The sequence below is a fragment of the Phlebotomus papatasi genome, chromosome 3, assembly GCF_024763615.1.
Source record: "Phlebotomus papatasi isolate M1 chromosome 3, Ppap_2.1, whole genome shotgun sequence".
NCBI lineage: Eukaryota > Metazoa > Arthropoda > Insecta > Diptera > Psychodidae > Phlebotomus > Phlebotomus papatasi.
In genome coordinates, this window is record NC_077224.1 from 46,459,825 (window position 1) to 46,479,404 (window position 19,580).

Consider the following 19,580-nt stretch of genomic DNA (forward strand, 5'->3'; position numbering starts at 1 on the left):
GGGAGAAAATCATAAATTTCAATCTAAATTTATAATAAGGCTGTATGTTGAGTTGTATGTCTCACACATCTCGATCTCAACTGTCATGAATTAATATTCTGTAGGTGTGTGCATTATCCTCGTCCGTTTTTGAGTTTTAGTATATACAGAGACTAGAATGCGAGAGTCACTGGCCATGAGGTGAACCTAGAGATTATTTCATGAATGAAGGAACTTGTAATTAGACCACCAGTGGCGTCGGTTCGTGCCAAAACTTCCGTTGTAATTTAATTAAGAGATACTCTCTCTTTCTCTCTAACTCATCCCCCCCCCCCCCCGTTTTTCATCATAATTTCCCACCTTTAACACAACATACTACACTTTTCCACCACATCAGCATTGCACAAGTTTATCTTGGGGTAAAATTGTCACCCTCAAAATCCACCCCCATGTCACGCACCATCATCCAATCCCTTCAGCATAATATAGCTTTTATGTGAGCAAGAAAATCAAGTTAAAATCCTATACTACCACAGTCTTTTGCTTCATAACTATTCCGGTTGAAATTTGGAAATGGGACTCCCATGTGCGTCCCTGTGGTGTTTGTGGTATGTTTTTGTTACAATTCCGCTCACATTGACCCGTCAATTGGTATTATTGCTTTAAAAAAGAAAAAAAAAGAAACCAAAGCTCAACCAGAGAGGCCATCCAACAGGAAAATTTTCTCAGCTGATGTCTTATTCTTATTTTATCCTCCTTCATCTTTCGGATCTTACAGCAATGTATAAGAAGAGGAAAACCAAAACAGCAAATATTTAGAATTTTCTGATTTAATCTCTCTCTATACTATATATCATGTGTAGAGTATGAAGATGTTATGTGGAAAATATTCATTGGATTTGCTATATGACACGATTTTGCAATTTTCATCATCATTTACATAAATCTTTCTCTGGACTGGTGTTTCACGATAAGAGTAAACTGCCAACTGAACAATCATTGCAAATGCAACAATTTAACCGAGGAGATAAAACGAAATATCACCAATAGTTATACCGCAGGAAAAAAAGCGAGAAAGTGATTTTTGATATTAAAATGCATTTATAGACAGAAATTTTTATTGATTTCCACTATTTCCCAATAGAATTTCATGCAAATGTGTGATTGATCGTAAAGAGGAATATATTCAGATGAAACTGAATGGGAAAATTACACTCGAATATGAAATTTTCATCTATATTTCATTTAAAATCATTTATAAAATTTATTGTTATGGGACTCAGATGATTCTCTCAATATGTAAAATAGTTCTTTGAATAATAGCTATATATGGGCTATGAGAATTATTAGAACCGTAGATGCGGGTGATTTTACCTTCCGTGGTTGACTTTGCCACCCTTCTATTGATAAGCTTTTCTTAAATTCTAGCACTTACGGGGGTACGTATAGTGGTTTCAAATAACCGGGTTTTTAGGATAGACGGTCAACCGGTTTTGGATGGCTCTGAAACCGGTTAACCGGTTTTAAACCGATTTCAAATTTAGGATTATTATTATTAATCGTATCGAGATATATTCATTACAAAAATAATCATTTTTACAATGTCCATATACCGTGTTAGAAGAATCTGCTAGTCCGTTTTTTATGTTTTAGCATACATAAAAATACCAAATAATGTTTTGAGGATTATATTTTCAACTAAATATGGAGCATGTCTCTTAACATTCCGATTCGGGGTACCCTTCCCTTATAAATATATTCTTTTTCTCAGTTAGTTTAGGACATTTATTTTACTGCTTCATTTTGTATTTAAAATAGTTCAGGAAAATTATTGAGAGTTTTTCCAATAATATTGTACGGTGGAAAAGATTTCCGTAAAATAATCATTTTTTCATACAATTTATTTTTCTATAAACGGCTATAAACGTTGTCATTTTTGAAAATCTTTAATAAGGAATTACTTAAAAATTTTATACCAGACCTTGGAAAATGCAAAAATTATTTTTAAATTCCTATGACTAGTTTAATTTTATTGAACTTAAGTTTAGAAAACTTGAATCGTGAAAAAAAATAATATTCGCAAAAATATGAAAAAAAAGAATATTGGAAAAAAAGTTACCAAGATTTATCGCTAAATTATATTCGTTATAAAGTTTTTTTTGTAAAATCTTATAAAAGTATTGAAAAAATTATTCTTTTTTCAGCAAAAAAATCAGATTTTTCGATCGGGAATAATTTCTCAAGCCTATTTTTTAAATCATTCTCTACAGAAAACACACAGAAAATCTATGAAGAGAGGGAATGGTAAACATCTTGTTACTTTTTCACATAAAACAATATTTTACAAGATTGTACTAAATCGTTTACAATTTTTTTTTCTCAGTATGCAATTGATTTTTTAGTCTTGTAAATATTTAATTAAGGTTTAAAAGATAATATATGTTCTAGTGAAGAAGTCCTGAAATAATTTCCAATAACCTTTAAGCAAATAATTCTTTTCAAGCGACGAAACGTACAGGAAACCCATTAGTACTATTCTTCATATATTATTAACATACTGCCATACAGATTACACTTAAGAATTGCACTTCAGGTTCCCTTCTAAAGTCAAAGAAATATTTTGCAGCGTATCTTGATTTTCAAGAAATAAACTAAAGCTTATGAGAATTTTTTAAATTTTTGGAAGGAGACGGTTTTAAACCGATTTCATCTCTAAAAACCGGTTTTAAAACCGTCTCCAAGATAGGGCGGTTAACCGGTTTTTCGAAACCGGGTTACCGTTCTTGGAATCACTAGTTACGTAGGTCAAAAACACTTACTTACTTACTTAGGAGGCTGCAACGTTCCTTTAAGGGACCGGGTAAGCTCGATCCAGAAACGTAACATGGGTCATTGCTGTAAAGTTGTTAGCCCCTCGCCCAACCGTCTCTAGAAGACAATATCCCTTGTTCGTTAACCTCATTCGTGACTTCTTCCCACTGGGGTTGATTACCCAATCTTCTTAATTTTGTATAAATAGTCTAAGGAATTGTTCAATAAATCAGATTCGCAAAGAGAACAGATGACTTCTCATTCCAGTGGCAATAAGTAAGTTGCCTTTATCTATTTTTTGCGAATTTCCTTGGCCTTTGGTTTCAGCGGCACATCTAGTGCCTTTCCACTTCTGCGGCCTAGAACTCTGGCTAGATTCAACGGCATTAAATTGCCTATCTTCAGCAGCCAGAAGAGGCTCCGCTGCCTACCAAATGCGGCATTAAATAGCCATTCTTGAGTGGCAGCTTGGACTTTGAGGATTTAGAGTTTTCAACCTGAGGCATTCGTGCCCGGTCTCTGTCCTTACGCTCTGGAGGCACCACATTAGTCTGGTCGCCATTACTGAGGGGCATTTCTGCCTTAATCCCAGTAGCATTCAATTGCCAATACCAGAGGCTGTCTCAATCTCAAGACGTCGAGCGACAACGAAAGGGAGAATAATCTTCAAAGAATCACAAGTTCCAAGAGCAAGGGAATTTCTTGGCGAGATCTAAGAAATTTTCTTCCTCTAGGAGGGTAACGTGGTATTTCGGGACACATTTTAGCACATTCAAATTTCAAACAGCCTATAATGAGTTCTCAAATTATTTTTTTCTTTGTTGATACAAATATTTATGTTCCTTATTCTATCCAGAATAAGATTCTTACCGAAAAATATTGAAAAATGTATAATTTTTTTTTCAAAATAGCAAAAAATGTAAAGAAGTAAGAATAGTGTATTTCGGGACAATTGGGTATTTCGAAACGGACAAAAATCGCTATTAAGTAAATAAATTTCACTGAGCCTAACTAATTTACCTTTAAGTAGTCGGTCTAAACTTCACTCTTTCATAAAAATTTTGTTTAAATTTCAGTTGTAAAGTGGCTTAAATCAAAAAAAAACTAAGCACTGTTTATGTTGACTTCTTCAAATTGACCATGCTGAAAGTCTTGTAAAAAGTGGAATGTGATACTCACAATTCACGCGTATTTTACACTTTAAATTAAATTAAATTTCAGAAGTTTTATGTTTGTCTGATACGTAAAGAGCTTAAAATTTCATATAGAACTTAAAAATGATAAGAAAACAAATATTTAGAGGATTTTTGATGTATCCAGAAATACCCATATTATGTCCTGAAAAGCATCTTGACCAGAAATATCACACGTTCCCTAAGTGGTTCCTTTAACCTCTGGAGGCTACAATTATAAGATTAATCATAAGATCTTAAGAAAAAATTCTTAAGATTTTTGAAAGCTGTCCATAATTGTATAACGTCCATATGTGATGACTCCACTCTATAGACAGTTGATCTATGATAGATTTTTTTTTATTTCTGCAATTGTTTATTGTTCAGTAGTTTGAGATCATCGGGAATAGGGTTCCAGTCCAGTTTCTAATCCATGCAACTGGCAAAGTTAAAAATCAATTGGCAATAGTAGTATTGAGGGAGCGAAAACGTTGGAAACCAAGGAATTATAAATAATTTCAGACGCTATATAGGTTATACTGATGCGCATCGAATGAATAGAAAACATAAGAATAATTTATTGCACCCCTTGCAAGCTTGTACTTTGGGCATATTGATTCTCTCTTACACTAGAGGAATTACAGAGTCATATGTATTGGTTAAATCGATATATAAAATATTAAAAAAAAACAATTTTAAAAAGCTATACATTTTAAAAAATATTAATGTTGGTTTTGTACATTTTTAAATTTTTAATTAACTGCATCAAAACATGTTCAAAATTAAAAAATAAAATGTACAATAGTATTATTGTTCCTATGATACTGTATTATAGAATATTTGACAATAATACTGATTGAATTCATTTAATTTATGATCCTATAATAAAAATGCATTTTTGAAAAAAGAACTGTAATAGAGAAAAATCTGTTGCAATGAAATATTACGGGCTTAGTGAAAAAAATCTCATCTCTTTCTTTAAGTACCATATGAGATAACGTCTTTCAGTTTTACTTTTACGACTCTAAGCCCACATCTTCTCTGTACTTCTTGCATTCATGACTTTACCCACATCTTAAACACGATGTCAATTTTTTGTCCTGTATATGATTTAGTAGAGAGATATTTTTCATGCTCTGGATTTTCTTTAAACAAGATTATTCGTTGCAACCTCAGACGTAGGAACCGATATGAAATTGTGGATTTGCAAAGTATGTATGAGTGCTAAGTTATGATCAATTATTCTGAATTTCAATTAATAATTTTTTCCACAACAAAATTATTATTTGATTAATATATTAAATTGAAGAAACAATTGTGATTCTGATAGTTAAAACATATAGGGGAAGTGCTCATAATTTTGGACAGTCTGCACATAAGCATCGATATCCCAAGTTTGAAGTGCGATATTTTCAATACTAATTGACTTTTTTTGTTACTCTCTTTTCAGAAGGATTGTTTAGAAACTTGGCAAGCTATTTATCATCTCACTTTCACTAAAATTAGTTTTAATACGTTTAAAAATGAATTGATAAGTAGAGGTGACTTTGGCTCTTATTTTGGACAACTTGTTTATTAATTTGTCCAACTTGGCTGTAAATTTGGACAGCTAATCCGCCTCAATAAGATGCCCATTGTTCTTCATTTGATGAACCAATCTTACCAAGTCCTCTTCCTGTTCATGTAAGGGAAACGTAGAATATCACAAGATGCCCAGAAACTTTCCATATCATTCATTAAAGTGAGTTGACTTCGGTACTCCAAGTACGTGCGCATTCGCTCATTCCCTGGCCTTTCCGGGAGCCTTTCAGGACATTTCTCGCTACATCTCTTTCGTAGAGATGATGCTCCTGTGTTTCTCCAGGCATTTGTCCAACCTAGTCATCACAAAAGCTAAAACTTCACGAAATTTCGTGAGAAAAACACCTGTCCAAAATAAGAATCATCACCTCACTGGTGAATGTCTTAAAAAATTTCCCATTTTTCACACGAAAAATCTAATTCACAAGGCAAATCTCACTTCAGGTCAAATGTACAAATCATCAGTAACGTGAATCAACACAATATTCAATGAATATTCAATAATATCACTCAAAAACAGCGAACAAACTTTGTTAGTACTTCACCAAAACTAAATAAGACTGAAGTAAGCCACGAAGTTCTGTCATATTTCTCGTAAGCAATTGCTCACACTGAATTTTCAACAAAGCAATTTCAACTCAAATTATATTCAAATTTTAACGTATTTAGTGTCAAAATCTTCCAAAAAGAACAAATATTTAGATAGAATTCATTTTTCATCAAATATTGGAATAAAAATCCATAATTTTAATCAATTTATTTTTAGTGTCCAATTTTACCCTCAAAGTGTCCAAATTTAGAAACTGTCCAAAATTATGAGCACTTACCCTATGGCACGTGTGGCACTTTAAGTACAATATTTGATTTACAATGTTTTCGTAGGGAGTGCATAGGGGTGGTTGTGCAAAGAAAATTAGCATATTCAATAAAACGTAATATAGTGTGCAACCGTTTGGTTTCTAAGCTGGTAAATAAACAATAGATGAACTGGAGCAGAGAAATATTTTTACATTATACAGTGGGACCTCGATAGAGTCAACCCCCGATAGAGTCAACAGCAATTTTTTACTCTACGGTCTCCGATAGTCAACTTGGACCCAAATTGACTCCGATAGAGTAAACTTTTCCTTTATTATTGAACTAATAATATTATATGATTTTTTTAGAAATTAAAATCCGTGTTTTGGTGTATCAATGTAACGTTTTTAACAAAAGAAAACATTTATGTAAGTACATGGTAATATTATGATAAAATGCGTATATTAACCATGTGAATAATTTTTCAACCAAATAATTTTCTTTTCGTGATTTTAGGCGTTTTGATCGATTAAAGGTTGTCTTGTCTTTTCTCTCTTGTCTTAAGGTTTTTTTTTGATTAAGCCTATGATCGCAATATAAGGAAATTTGTAATGTAAGGAAAAACGTACAGGATGCTATATTTTTTTAGGAAACTTTTTCTAAATTTATTCAAACTTTTTAAAGAATTTACTTGTTTAAAGAAAATGTGCAAGATAAACGATCATAAAAATTACCCTTCTAAAGAAAACGTGTAAATTCATTTTAAGTTATATTTTTAATTTAAGAAAATTTGGATCAAAAACGAAATAAATGACAGAAAATTAAAATTGGTCAGCAAAAAAAAACAGTTAAAACGTCCATTTTTTGTACTCTTAAGATTAAAGTATACTGAATGGTTAAAGATATTGACTTGGAGTCTTCAGACGATCCTTCAAAAGTCAACTGGAAGATTATTAATACTACCCTGATTTTCATCCTATATTTCCCCTTAATCTTCCGAAAAACCAGTATGACTTGATTTCCTGTAATCACAAAAATTCTGTAATCACAAAAAAGCGATCTTAATGGTGAAGGAGAGGGTAGGGAGGAAATAAGGGTCATATTACTAATCCTCAGGTTGACTTATTAGGGGGTCATCTGAAGACTTCAAGTCGATATCTCTAACCATTTAGCGCCCATATTACAGAACATGAAAAAATGAGAAAAATAGGTTTTATTTCTCTTTTCAAAAGTTTAGAACCATGCTATAAAGAAAAGAACTTTCAATCTCTTCTTTTATATACACTAACAGTTTAAAATAAATCTTTATGACACCATTTCCTTATCTTAACATTGTGCGTGTGGACCTCAATTTTACCACATGAAGAGTAATTTATACTTAAGATATTTACTAATTAATACAAACATTCCGTAAAATCAGTCCTTAACATGCAACTTTTACCCATACATAGGGTGAATGGTGGAAAGCGAGACACTTAAGAAAAAAGTCAATTTCAAATGCATTTTTAAACTGAATAAATAATTATTTTTTACCATTTTTTTTGTATCATGGGATTCTTTGACAAATATTTTAACAGTATATTAACAGTTGTTATTAACAACCGAATAATCGGAAAATTCACGGAAATTAAAAAACAACACATTTTGAAAAGATGGACAAAATTTTGGAAAGTTGGACAAAAACTTTTGATAAGTTGGACATAGTGATATTAATGACAAAATATCATACAAAATATGTAGAAAATCGAATGTTGAGGGTTTTTTCTGTATACTTGAACATTTGATGGTTATTCTAATCCCTCCTTTATGTCCGGGTAACAGTTGAGGAACGCAAATTGCCAAGAACTTCCTGGACGTCCAACCAAAAAGAGGTTCTGTAAATTTCACAGACGCCTCGCGCTGTCCAGCAGTTATAATTTTAAAGCAGATGCAATTTTTAGCACATTTCAATTTTCCATCCGCCCAAATTCTTTTCCACTTGCTTTGAGAGTTCTGTAGAGGCTCCTAATTTGTCTTTCTCCAGGAGTTTTTGCAATATTTACTATCCATTCTGTCAGAAAAAGTGGTCTTCGGAATCTGGAAATCTTTTCAGCCTTTTCCAGGAAATTTTCTCCTTATCAGCTGCTAACTGCTGTTGCAACTATTTCTCCGGATACTTAAGGATCTTTGTCGTTCTTGTTAACATGAGTTCACTGCACAAAACTACCAAATTCATTCACAAAATCAACTTGTCCAAGATTCCATAAAACTTGTTTTGAAAGCAACGCGAAATTAAATCACTTTTCTATCCTTTTTAAATGTAATATTTCACAAATATTTTTTATTCACCTTTTAAATGGATGTATGTCTTTCGATTTTCACTACGGACTTATTAATATTTCACAAATTATGCCGAAAAATCAAACAAAACACTTTGATATTTTCCTAGCAACTTCCATAAGAAACAGAGAAAATGACAACTACCGTGTCAAGGTTATGAATATCACGCATGCAATACATTTTTTAAATTCTTCTTGCAAGTCACCCTTTGATTGTTTTATAACGACTTTTGCATTTTTAACTTCTAAAATAATCATAAAATTAGGCTTAATAATCTTCTTATCGAAAATTGAAATATTTAATTGATTTATTATCAAGTTTTTAGGGAGGTGTCTCACATTCCACACTGCTTTGTCCAACTTTCCAAACTGTCTCGCTTTAGGCAAATGATCCTAATGACTTTTTTGGGCCAAAAAGTGCAGAATTTATGGGTTAATTCAATGAATATTCGACTATCGTTTTGAATTTATCAGTGATCTAGAACAAACATAAAACAATACCCCTATCTATCAAAATTTCACATATTAATTAATTTTTTTCGGACTCCAATAGATTCAACAGGCCTGGAAATAATTAGGTGACCCTATCGGGGTCCCACTGTATTTTCTTGAAATATCAAAATCTCTTACTTCTATCGAATTAAAACCATTTTTGGAGGATAAGAAGTGGCTATTTGTACTTAAGAATTTTATTGAGTAATCTAATTTTTATTCTTCTTCAATGCCAAATTACGAGTGCCTTAATTGCATCTGCATATTCTTCTCAGATCTACAAATCGATTAATGTTCTTATTGGTATTCTATTCTTCATTCCAAATTACTTGGTTCTATACCTTGGAAAGTTTTCACACATACGGGGTAAGAGATGAAAGACAAGGATAAAAAATTTAAGTTGTAATGTAGTAAAGGGAAATGGTTGAAATACGCAAAATTTTCCGAAGGAATGTCGAGAATATTTAATATCTGTGGAATTAATTGCATATGGGATGGAATTCACATAAAGTCTGGGAGGGAGATAAGAAAGGGGAAGATATATCGAAAGTTGTCTTCAATCTTCATTTGATCATTTCCTTTGAATTTATGTAATAAAATGTTCAAGTTTTGGTCTTAATATTTTATTGTGTTATACAAGTTGTTCCTTTTATTGAGTGATAATGCTACAGTGCACTTTAAATCGGAGGATTGAAGCTTCTGACAAAGTGAAATTGTCGGTACATTTCCATCCACTCTGCCTCACTTCCTGTCGATTTCCTCTCCCTGAATTTGCTGGTGGCTTTTTCCTCCCTTTTGTTTTTTTTTTATATATATATACATATGTATATCACCCCTACTTGTACATTTACTCCCGCACTTTTGAACACTTTGTTCCTTTTTTGTTGGGTTCTATGCCACAATTGATGTTAGAAAGAATCAAAAGACCATCTTCTTTATATAGCAAAAACAAGATAAATATTTTATCATCATATTTCTCTTCTGTGCTCCTTTACATGAAAATGCGGTAATGTTACAAGCACATTGAAGTAGAAGCTATTATGTTGAGAGAACTTTCTGTGGATCAGGGAGCCACTTCACTTTGCTGTTGGTGAGTGGTTAGAACAAGCACTGGAGAAAGGCCAGGAATGGCATTGCACATCTCTATATACCCAGTGCTTCCCATTAGTTGACAGATGAGGAGCCCAGATTGAATCGTAAAAGTGCAAATAAAAGAGTTGTTTCGACACTTTTCACTCGGTGTTGCGTTTTTTTTCTGCCTTAAGCTGTCTACACACTAGGAAAAATATGGATGAGTGGCCCTTCAATAATACTATTGATAAAAAACTTCAATTATTGAAGAGAATTATTGAAGAAAATGCCTACACTCAGGAACTAATACGTTTCAATATTGACACTTTGTGTCATTTCTCAAGTCTTCTTGCGGCTTGAGATTCTCTTTCAAGAAAATTTAACATTTTTTACTCCTGGAAAACTTTGGAAAGTATTTGTCGAAGTTCATAGGGATAGTGTTCAGTGAATTTTAGTGGAAAATTTGTCAAAAATGCGAGAGAGAGAAGTGTTTTTCTACAGATCTTGTGCCAGGTGGAATCCAATCAAATTTTAAAAAAAGTTCTTTGCGATTTTTCTTTAAAAACTGCCGGAAGTGATCCCTTGTGTGCATAATTGAAGAGTCCTTTGGAACTATGACCCCATATTCCAAATTCTAACACGAACGAAAAAGGAGAAAATTGAGAGATTCATTATCTTCTCGGAGACATTAAAGTCTCGAATTATCGAGAGAAATCTTTATGGAATGCAGCAGGAATTTCCCAGAAGATCTGTGAGGATCGAGACACATAGAGAGATTCTTAAGAATCACATTTTATTAAGCAAATTCTCTCGCAATAGGGTAAAATCTTGGTTGGAATTCCGGAATATGTAAACATAACCACAAAACAGTGTTTTCTGTTTGCTAAACAATTTGTGTTCTCAGCAATAAGTGGACTTTATGAATGTGCCCATGAGAAGAATCCTATCATCTAGAAGACTGGACACCATCGAATGATTGGAATGTGTCCTTTTGAAAGAATGGAACAGAAAGTTTGAATTTTATAATGGACACAAGTTCAATAGGAAATTGGCTTTTGAATCACTAATTGAGGGATTTGCTGATCGTGCCTAATTTTATCGACGGAGCTGCTGCGGCACTCAAATAAAACCAAAGGGATAAACAGTTTTATGATATTTGCTGGACAGGCGGCTGCTACGGGTTCTGCCGGAGACGATAATTTGATCCAGAAAAGAAACCACGGAATTTTCCCCATAATTCAGCAGCTCTTCGTGAGATTCACAGAAGGAAATTGCAGACAGATTATGGGTACGACTCTACTCTAGAGATATAGGAAAATCTCAGATATAAGGGAAAAAAATTATTAACAAAAAATTATTATAAAATTGTAATAAGAAAATTATCAAGAAAATGTTTTTTTATTTTCGACTTTAATAATATAATTTTCTAAATAATATTGTCTGATTTTTTTTACTGAAATGGAAAACATTTATTAAAAGATCTCTTTCTGTTTACCAATATCGCGTTACTTCAATTGTGTCTGCCAGTGTCTCTGCTTCATAAAATCTCCCTCATGATCTATTCCTTTATCTTGTCCTTGTCTGTCAACCGATTCAGATAGAAATGAAGAAATTCACGAGTTGCTTACCAACTACAAAAATCACGGGACCTGCTTATTCAATAGAATGTCCCATGGCCATCCCAATTCAATTCCTTACTTTTGGCAGAGATCTTCAGCCTTGATTTCCTTTCCAGCTGGATGCTAGGGTTGAGATCTGCCTTGAGTCAGAAGCCTCAATCAATGTCTAGATGCTCAAATTATTCCCAATTTACATCCGAACGAAAACTGTTAACAAAATTATTTTGGATTCCAGTAGGAAATCACATCCTGAAACGTATACTTTTTCTTCACATTTCTTTTTAACTTGCACCTAAATCCACTAAACACATCCCAATAGACTTCAAGGAGTAATTTTCGAATGTTCTGCAGAAGAAAATTATCGAATTTATGTGAAAGGAAAAATTAATTTTATTGAAGAAAATATCTAATGAACTTGATATTAAACATTTTCTTCCATATTCCGCTTCAATAATATTATGGAAGAGTTATATTGATGATATTTGTCTCAGTGTGTAGGGGTAAACAATATTGAAATACAATATGGAAGGAAAACGATCCATATTGAAAGGAATATTGAAGAAATTGCCTACACACTAGACAAATTTCTTTCAATAATCCAAATTTATGTCCATATATTTTACTAATGTGTAGGCGATTTTCATCAATATCACATATTGATTGCAAATATTGATGAAATTTTTTCCTAGTGTATAGACAGCTTTACCCTCACACTGGTATAATGATACATCCTGATATATTGTCCTTACTAGTATCTGGTTGAGAAATCTATTAAAATTTTTCAACTTCTTTTGCAACAACACTTTTATTCCACTGCAAACGACTACATTTTATTCTCACAATTCCCGTATTCGGTGAGTGAAATAATATAACAGCTCCTGCTGGATCATCAATGTTGTATAGATGTAGATATTTGATATTTGAAACTCTAAGAGAGTGAAAGAGACAGAGGGAAAAAAAAGTGTATTGATGTGCAAAAGGAAGCATAAACCAAAGGTCCACAGTTCCGCTTGAGAGTCAGGTTGATTGCTATATATACATCTGTGTGATGTTGAAATGAAAGAGGATACCAATGGCAAACCAACACGGTGTACAATTCTTATCTATCAATCTATTTTTTTTTTATCTGCTATTTTCTGCGACTTCGTTCCATTTCACATGACAAAAGAAAAATCGTAAATTTTCACAGTACTACCATACAAATTTAATCATATACCTCTGCTGCATGCATAATTATTTAGAATTATACAAATGAGATTGGATGAGATGGAGGGCTTTTCTAATTTCAACGACAAAATGCTGGCTTTTCTCGCTTGAAGTCCGTTATTGATTTATTTAAACCATTTCAGCTATCTAGAGGCGCGAGTAAAGTATTCACATTTTAGTGCTGTGCTATGCTCCACTAGTAGAAATCCCAATAAGAGTCCAAAATTTACGCTCCAAATCTAACACGATGAGCTGTGGGACTCTGTAATTATATTTTGCCCAATGCAATATTACTCTTCGTGTACCAGAAAATTTCCCATTGGACACTAACTTGAAATATTTTCATGTATTTTTCATATGTACAATTAATTAATAACATTTATTAAATGGCTATGTTAAGTGGGTATAAAATTAAAATGACTGTTCCGTTGCATTTCAACGAGATCCATTTATAGACCAATTTCAGTATAAAATATAGATTAAACCCTCTACTATAATTGTCATTACACAATCCGTGCATATGATAGTTAAGTTTAAAAGCCCTAAATTGGAATTTACAGTTAACAAAGTTTCTTTAATGGGAATTTTAATTTGTATCGGATTTTTGGCGTGATTTTTATTATTATATTTTTTTTTTCATCAACGATTTATTTATCAATTATATTGATAACATTATAAAATTATAACAATAAGATTAGTATTAGTAACATTAGTATTAGTATTAGTAACAGGATTAGTAACAATAAGCATGAGTATTTGTAAATGGTAATACATACATATTCAGTGTTACTACACTTCTCAACTTTCTACTATATTTAAAAGTTTTTACATGAATTTTCCAAAGTTTGGTTTACAAAAAATGTTGAAGAGGAAAATTAGAAATAAAATCTTCATAAACTGATTTTTATTATTTATTTTTGCCATAGAATACGAAGAAAAAAGTTGCAATAAACCATTTTACAGTGAATTTATTAAACCACCAGGCGTCTCCATTGTAATATCTTTGAAGAAATTAACTTCATTATAATTCAACTTTATTGAAAAAAATACAATAAAAATAACCCAAAATCAATGTATCCTTTATTTAATTCATTTTTGTAAAAAACACTGCGCGTGATGTTGAAAAAAAAATGGTATTTATTGGTTATCAACGACATAACCAGGCGTCCCCATCACGATAAACCTTTGATTTTATTTTACATAATGCATTTCAATAATAAATCATATAATTCGAGTTCTAAATGACAAAAATAAAATGTCAATTTCGCGATATGTAATACCTAATAGCTTAAATTTGCAGCTGCAGAAAGTTAGTTAAATAATTGTATTCATAATCACCAGGCGGCTCCATTGAAATTCTAAATATTTTAATTTGCTGTACTGAGTACTGAGAGTGTACTCAATAATTTTTTTTTCGTACTAAGTAAGATTCCTAATAATATAAGCGATAGGGGGAAGTGGGGCACCTGTGAAAGTGGGGCACCCTTGAAATTGGGATTTTTCACCTATTTTTAAATAAAATTGAGCCTTATCGTGATATAATTATCGTGAACAGATTAAAAAGCTAAATTATATCACGATAAGGCTCAATTTTATTTAAAAATAGGTGAAAAATTTCAATTTCAAAGGTGCCCCACTTCCCCCTATATATTAGGTGAGATTCTTAACAATCTCACCTACTATAATCCTAACAAAATCTCATGTCGTGCGATCGCGCTCAAACTTGGCCAAAATGTGTTTCGCCACTTCCTGATCACGAATATATGGGGGGCTAAGTTACGTTCCCGGCCGGCCGGCCGGCCGGCCGGCCGTCCGGCCGCTCTTTGGAGCTTAATAGCTCCTAAACTAAAAAAGATATCGACTTGCGGTTTTCGGAAAAGGTTAAATATCGTATGAAAATTGCAACATGGTGCATTGACCCCCCACCCCCCACCCCTCCTTCCGCCATTTTGAAGACCCCCCTTTTTTTGTTTTCTCAATAGCTCCGCCCCTATGGCATCGAGCGGGCTCAAATTTTAGTATGTTATAGCTGGGCCTTAGAGCTTTCCATCAGTACCAAACTTAAGGTCCCCCGACCTCCCTGACCCGAGCTATAAGGGTCCAAAAAAAATTTCTTAAAATGGCCATAACTCCGGTTCTAATTGTCAGAATTTAAAAAGTGAGGGCTTTTTGGAAAGCTCTCGTGAAATGCCACTTCCTCTTCTAACATCGCAAGTTCATAAAACCACCGCTAGGGGCGCTATTATTAAAAAGAAAATTTTTAAATCTTTAAAGTTAAATAACTCAAAAATTCCATTGTGCATCGGGCTGAAAATTTAGTATGTTGCAGCCGTTGATTATACCTATCAAACAAAAAACACCTTAAGTCGATCCATAACCCCTGACCCGAGCTATAAGGGGTCAAAGTTCGAACATTGACCGGCCTCTATCTCCGGTTCTAATTAACATAGCGACATATATTTTACCTTTTTGGTTTCGTCTCGATGAGCACTTTCAGATGGAAGTTCAAAAAGTCACCACAGGTGGCGCTGTGATAGCGTCAAAATTCATCGAAATTCAAAGACATTTTTCTCAAAAACGGCATTGTGCAAGTTAATGAAATTTTAGTATGTTGTAGTCCAGTCTAGGACGTTTCCAAAATGGTGCGTATGTGCGCTGTGGTTTCAATAGAACCGGAGATATGAGGGGTCAAAGTTCACAAAATTCAAAAAATCATATCTCCGGTTCTATGTGACCGATTTTGATGAATGAGGGCTTAAACGAAAGATCTCACCAAATGCTACAACTTTCTAGAACATTTGAACTTCGTGGGACCAACACCAGGGGCGCCACAGTCGAAAAACCAATTTCAATATCACATAACCTCAATTATCTCGACTGTCGCTGAACCGATTTTGATGATTACTTCAACATAATTGTAGAGCACATTTGTCTCTACATTTCGTCCATACATCATTTTCCACTCAGACCACGTTATCACTCCGATTTTGCCGTTTAAGTGTGAAAAAATTGATTTTTCCCATAATAACGCTTTGAAATCACTCAGATGCCAATTTGACTGCCTCTACTCCACCAAGACACTTAAAATAGGGTTTTAAATGGAAAGTCCCACAAAATACAACAATTCTTTGATATAGTTGAAGTTCAACAAATGACTACTTGGGGCACTCTGGATGAAAAAACGAGTTAAGAAACAAAAAACCTCGCTTATCTTGGCTTCTGAGTAATCGATGAGATCATGTTCTATGGGAAAATTATAGAGAACATTCTGGTCTACATTTCACCCATATATCACTTTTCTGTCAGTTCATCCAAATCCTTGATATTTTGGTTTAAATACAAAATTTGTATAATTTCACGAATTTTATTCAAGATAACTGAATGGCGTCTCCCTACTTCAGCATCAAATCGAATTTGCATGCACTCCGAGTTAGCTAACGTTAAGAATCTCACCTACATAAGCCGGTTAGGATTATCTGTCCCTTTATAATACCGACGAAATTATATTTCTCCCGTATAGCAATAAATTGTGACAAGACATTCGGTAGTTCGGCTGATCTAAATAAATCAGAAACGAAGAGGAACATCAATTTGCGGTTTTAGTAAGGATTATTGCGTGAAAATTCTTACTTGGTGCTATGTAGGGGGAGGAGGGGCTACTTTGAGCTGTGGGGCTAAATTGTTATACGACTTTTTCGATTACTACTAAATATAACTAGTTCTTACAAGTATTTTATTTAAATCCACAATTATTTTGTCTATCCAAATTGCATCAAATTAAAACCCAGTTTCTTTTAGAAATATGCAAAAAAGAAATCACATAACAATGTAGCCCCACCTCCTCCTATCCCAACTTCATCACATAAACAGCCAAAACAGGATCGTTTTGTTAGTTCTTCTAGGTTTCACAAAGGTTTTTGTGAATTTATGTGAAATTTTAAAACTTTCATTTAAAAATTTTTAAAATTCAGCCTTAGGCCCTAATATTTAGACACAATTTTTAAAGGGGTGGCAAAGCGTTTAAGGCTTAGCAAATTTCTCGAACTCGTGACTTAGATGTTATATCTCAAAAGTACTTTCGCATCATTTACCGTTCACCGGTTCTCAACCGATTTAAACCGGATTGAAAATCACACGAAAGATTCCCCAAAATAATTTTAAGAGTAATAAAATTGATTTTCGGATAAAAATTGCTTTTCGGTTCATGATCGGTTCCATTGCCGGTTCAAAATTGATTTGAACGGATTTATAAATCACTCAAAACATTGCCCAAAATACGTGGACGGGAATTCAGGATAATTACCTTTAAGTAAATGAGATGAATGGGAAATGTGTGTAAATACGTGCGTGAGTGGAAGAGTGAATACAATGATGTACCTGGAATAGCATAAATTCTGATTAGTGTGAGCCTATGCTTCCATCCGGGCTCGTTGGAGCAAAATTTTCATTTACTCTTCCCAACGGCTACGGTCGCTCGATGAGATACAATGGTGCCTGCTGGGACAAAGAGCTGGACTGGCAGAGGACTTCTTCCAATGAACACAGCTTTCTCACTTTTCTCACTGATTAAGAACTCACGATATTTCAATAAAATTCAACAATTTGTTGACTAATTAAAGACTATAAAATATGATACTGAATTAAATTAATTTAGGAGGAAATTTATTGGCAATGAGCACTGATAAAAAAGCTACTAAGTGAACTGATAAGAGGCAAAGAAAAAAAGAGTAAAGAGATTGAATTGGGTCAGTGAGAAAGCCCGTCCTGACGAAGATTCTTCTAAGCCAACGGTATCAATCACTGTTCAGCTAGAGTGGTAACTTTGAGGGGTGTTATAACGACGGCTAATCGGCTAACCTCAAGTTACGATATCGCTATAGTTCCGCTAGATGGGGTTGTAAGTTCTAGACGAGTTATCCCGATAGCACAATCGAATCGACTCCTGAGTCGGTTTTGGTTAGCGAATCCAGGACCACGCCAGATTCGTGGCTGTCTTGGAATGGGCAATGGAGCTCAATTCCGAGAGCCTAACAATGAAGGGTGATTCAGCATGTTATGGTGTGGGACATGTAGCATTCGTGCTACAATAAGTTCAAGTAGTGTGGACATAATTATTTAATTCGTAGTACTGCATATGTACTACTGCCCAGTCTCCCCTAAGGCTCTATTTCGCATTTTTTTCCTACAAAGTGTATTCTAGAAATTCTTCAAAGTCAATATGATTTTGTTGTTTTATAACATTCTTTACATTCAATTCTTTGTCTCTGATTTTCCTCTTTTTGTTTTTCTATTCTTCTTTTTAATTTAACTCTATTGTTAGAGAGATGGATAACCCTATTTGTTGTGATTTTAATTTTTTTTTTATTATTCCATTCTGTTTATTCCAATAATAATAAGTATTGATAATAAAAAATAGTTATAGTTATGCCAATACCAGGCGCCTCCATCTCTCATTCTTACAAGAATTTTATCTTTATGAATGCTTTAGAAAAAAATAAGATAAAATAGCTTTGGATTGCATTTTCATTTCTACTTCTGCAGTTCATAAAATACAGAATATATTTATAATTTGATATACCACCTGCGTGGTAAATGAAAGCTAAGACATATAATGGCGAATTTTCGAACCATTTTGATTTACTTTCAATTTTATCTTTCATTAAAGATTAATTGCTATCCTGTGGTACTGAATACATGCCATAAATTTTCCACTAAAGTAATCTTTTGTTGAATTCGCCAAGTTCCTTCATTAGGTATTCCAATTCATAATTGTTTTATATGTTGACTATGACTTTTCCTCATCATTATCATAATAATACGATCCTGAACGTTACTCAAGTGGATTTCATTCAAAAACTAAATTGGAAATGAGTGAAAATCAAATAAAACCCAGATTTAATAGGATACTGCTGCATTATCTTCTTATCTATATGCCATAAGGAGTACTAAATCAGGGGTTTTTGTCTAGTTTCTTGCTACCATGGGTATGCTTCGTATATGATGTGTGAGAGTAACTCTCCTAGATATAACTGAAAGATACATTTTGTGCCTGGTTTATGCCACAATGTGTATGCCCAGTACAATGATGACGAGCCTGATAAATTATTTAGCATACCCCAGACCTTACATCTCGAATTTTAGGCAATGTGTTAGGTGAAAAAGCTCTATACATTGTTATACATAAATTACATATCTTCATGTGATATGATTATGTGTTGTGAAAAAGGTATTAAATTATGCATTTTGGATTTTTTCTCTCTCTCTCTCTCTTGCGTCTCTTTCGCAGATATTTTCTCAATAGCCACCCAGTTATTATATAGGATTTATAGTTTTATATAAATTTTCCCCAATGAAATTGAGGAATAAGTCCCAAGTTTGGCTATAGAGAGAAAAAGAACGTTTCTCATTCACTCTTTTGTCCTTAATTGAGTTTCATAACCCCAGCACAAATAGGATTAAAGGAAACTTTTCAATTGAAATAAATTGCAAAAGAACGAACTTTATATTAACTTTTCTAATTACGATTATGATTT

General features: G+C 33.3%; 1 protein-coding gene across 1 annotated transcript in view; it reads left to right on the plus strand.

Moving 5' to 3' along the window:
* Positions 1-19,580, plus strand: part of LOC129808006 (neuropilin and tolloid-like protein 1) — a 176,884-nt gene that overhangs the window by 538 nt on the left and 156,766 nt on the right. The gene's annotated exons all lie outside the window — the stretch shown is intronic.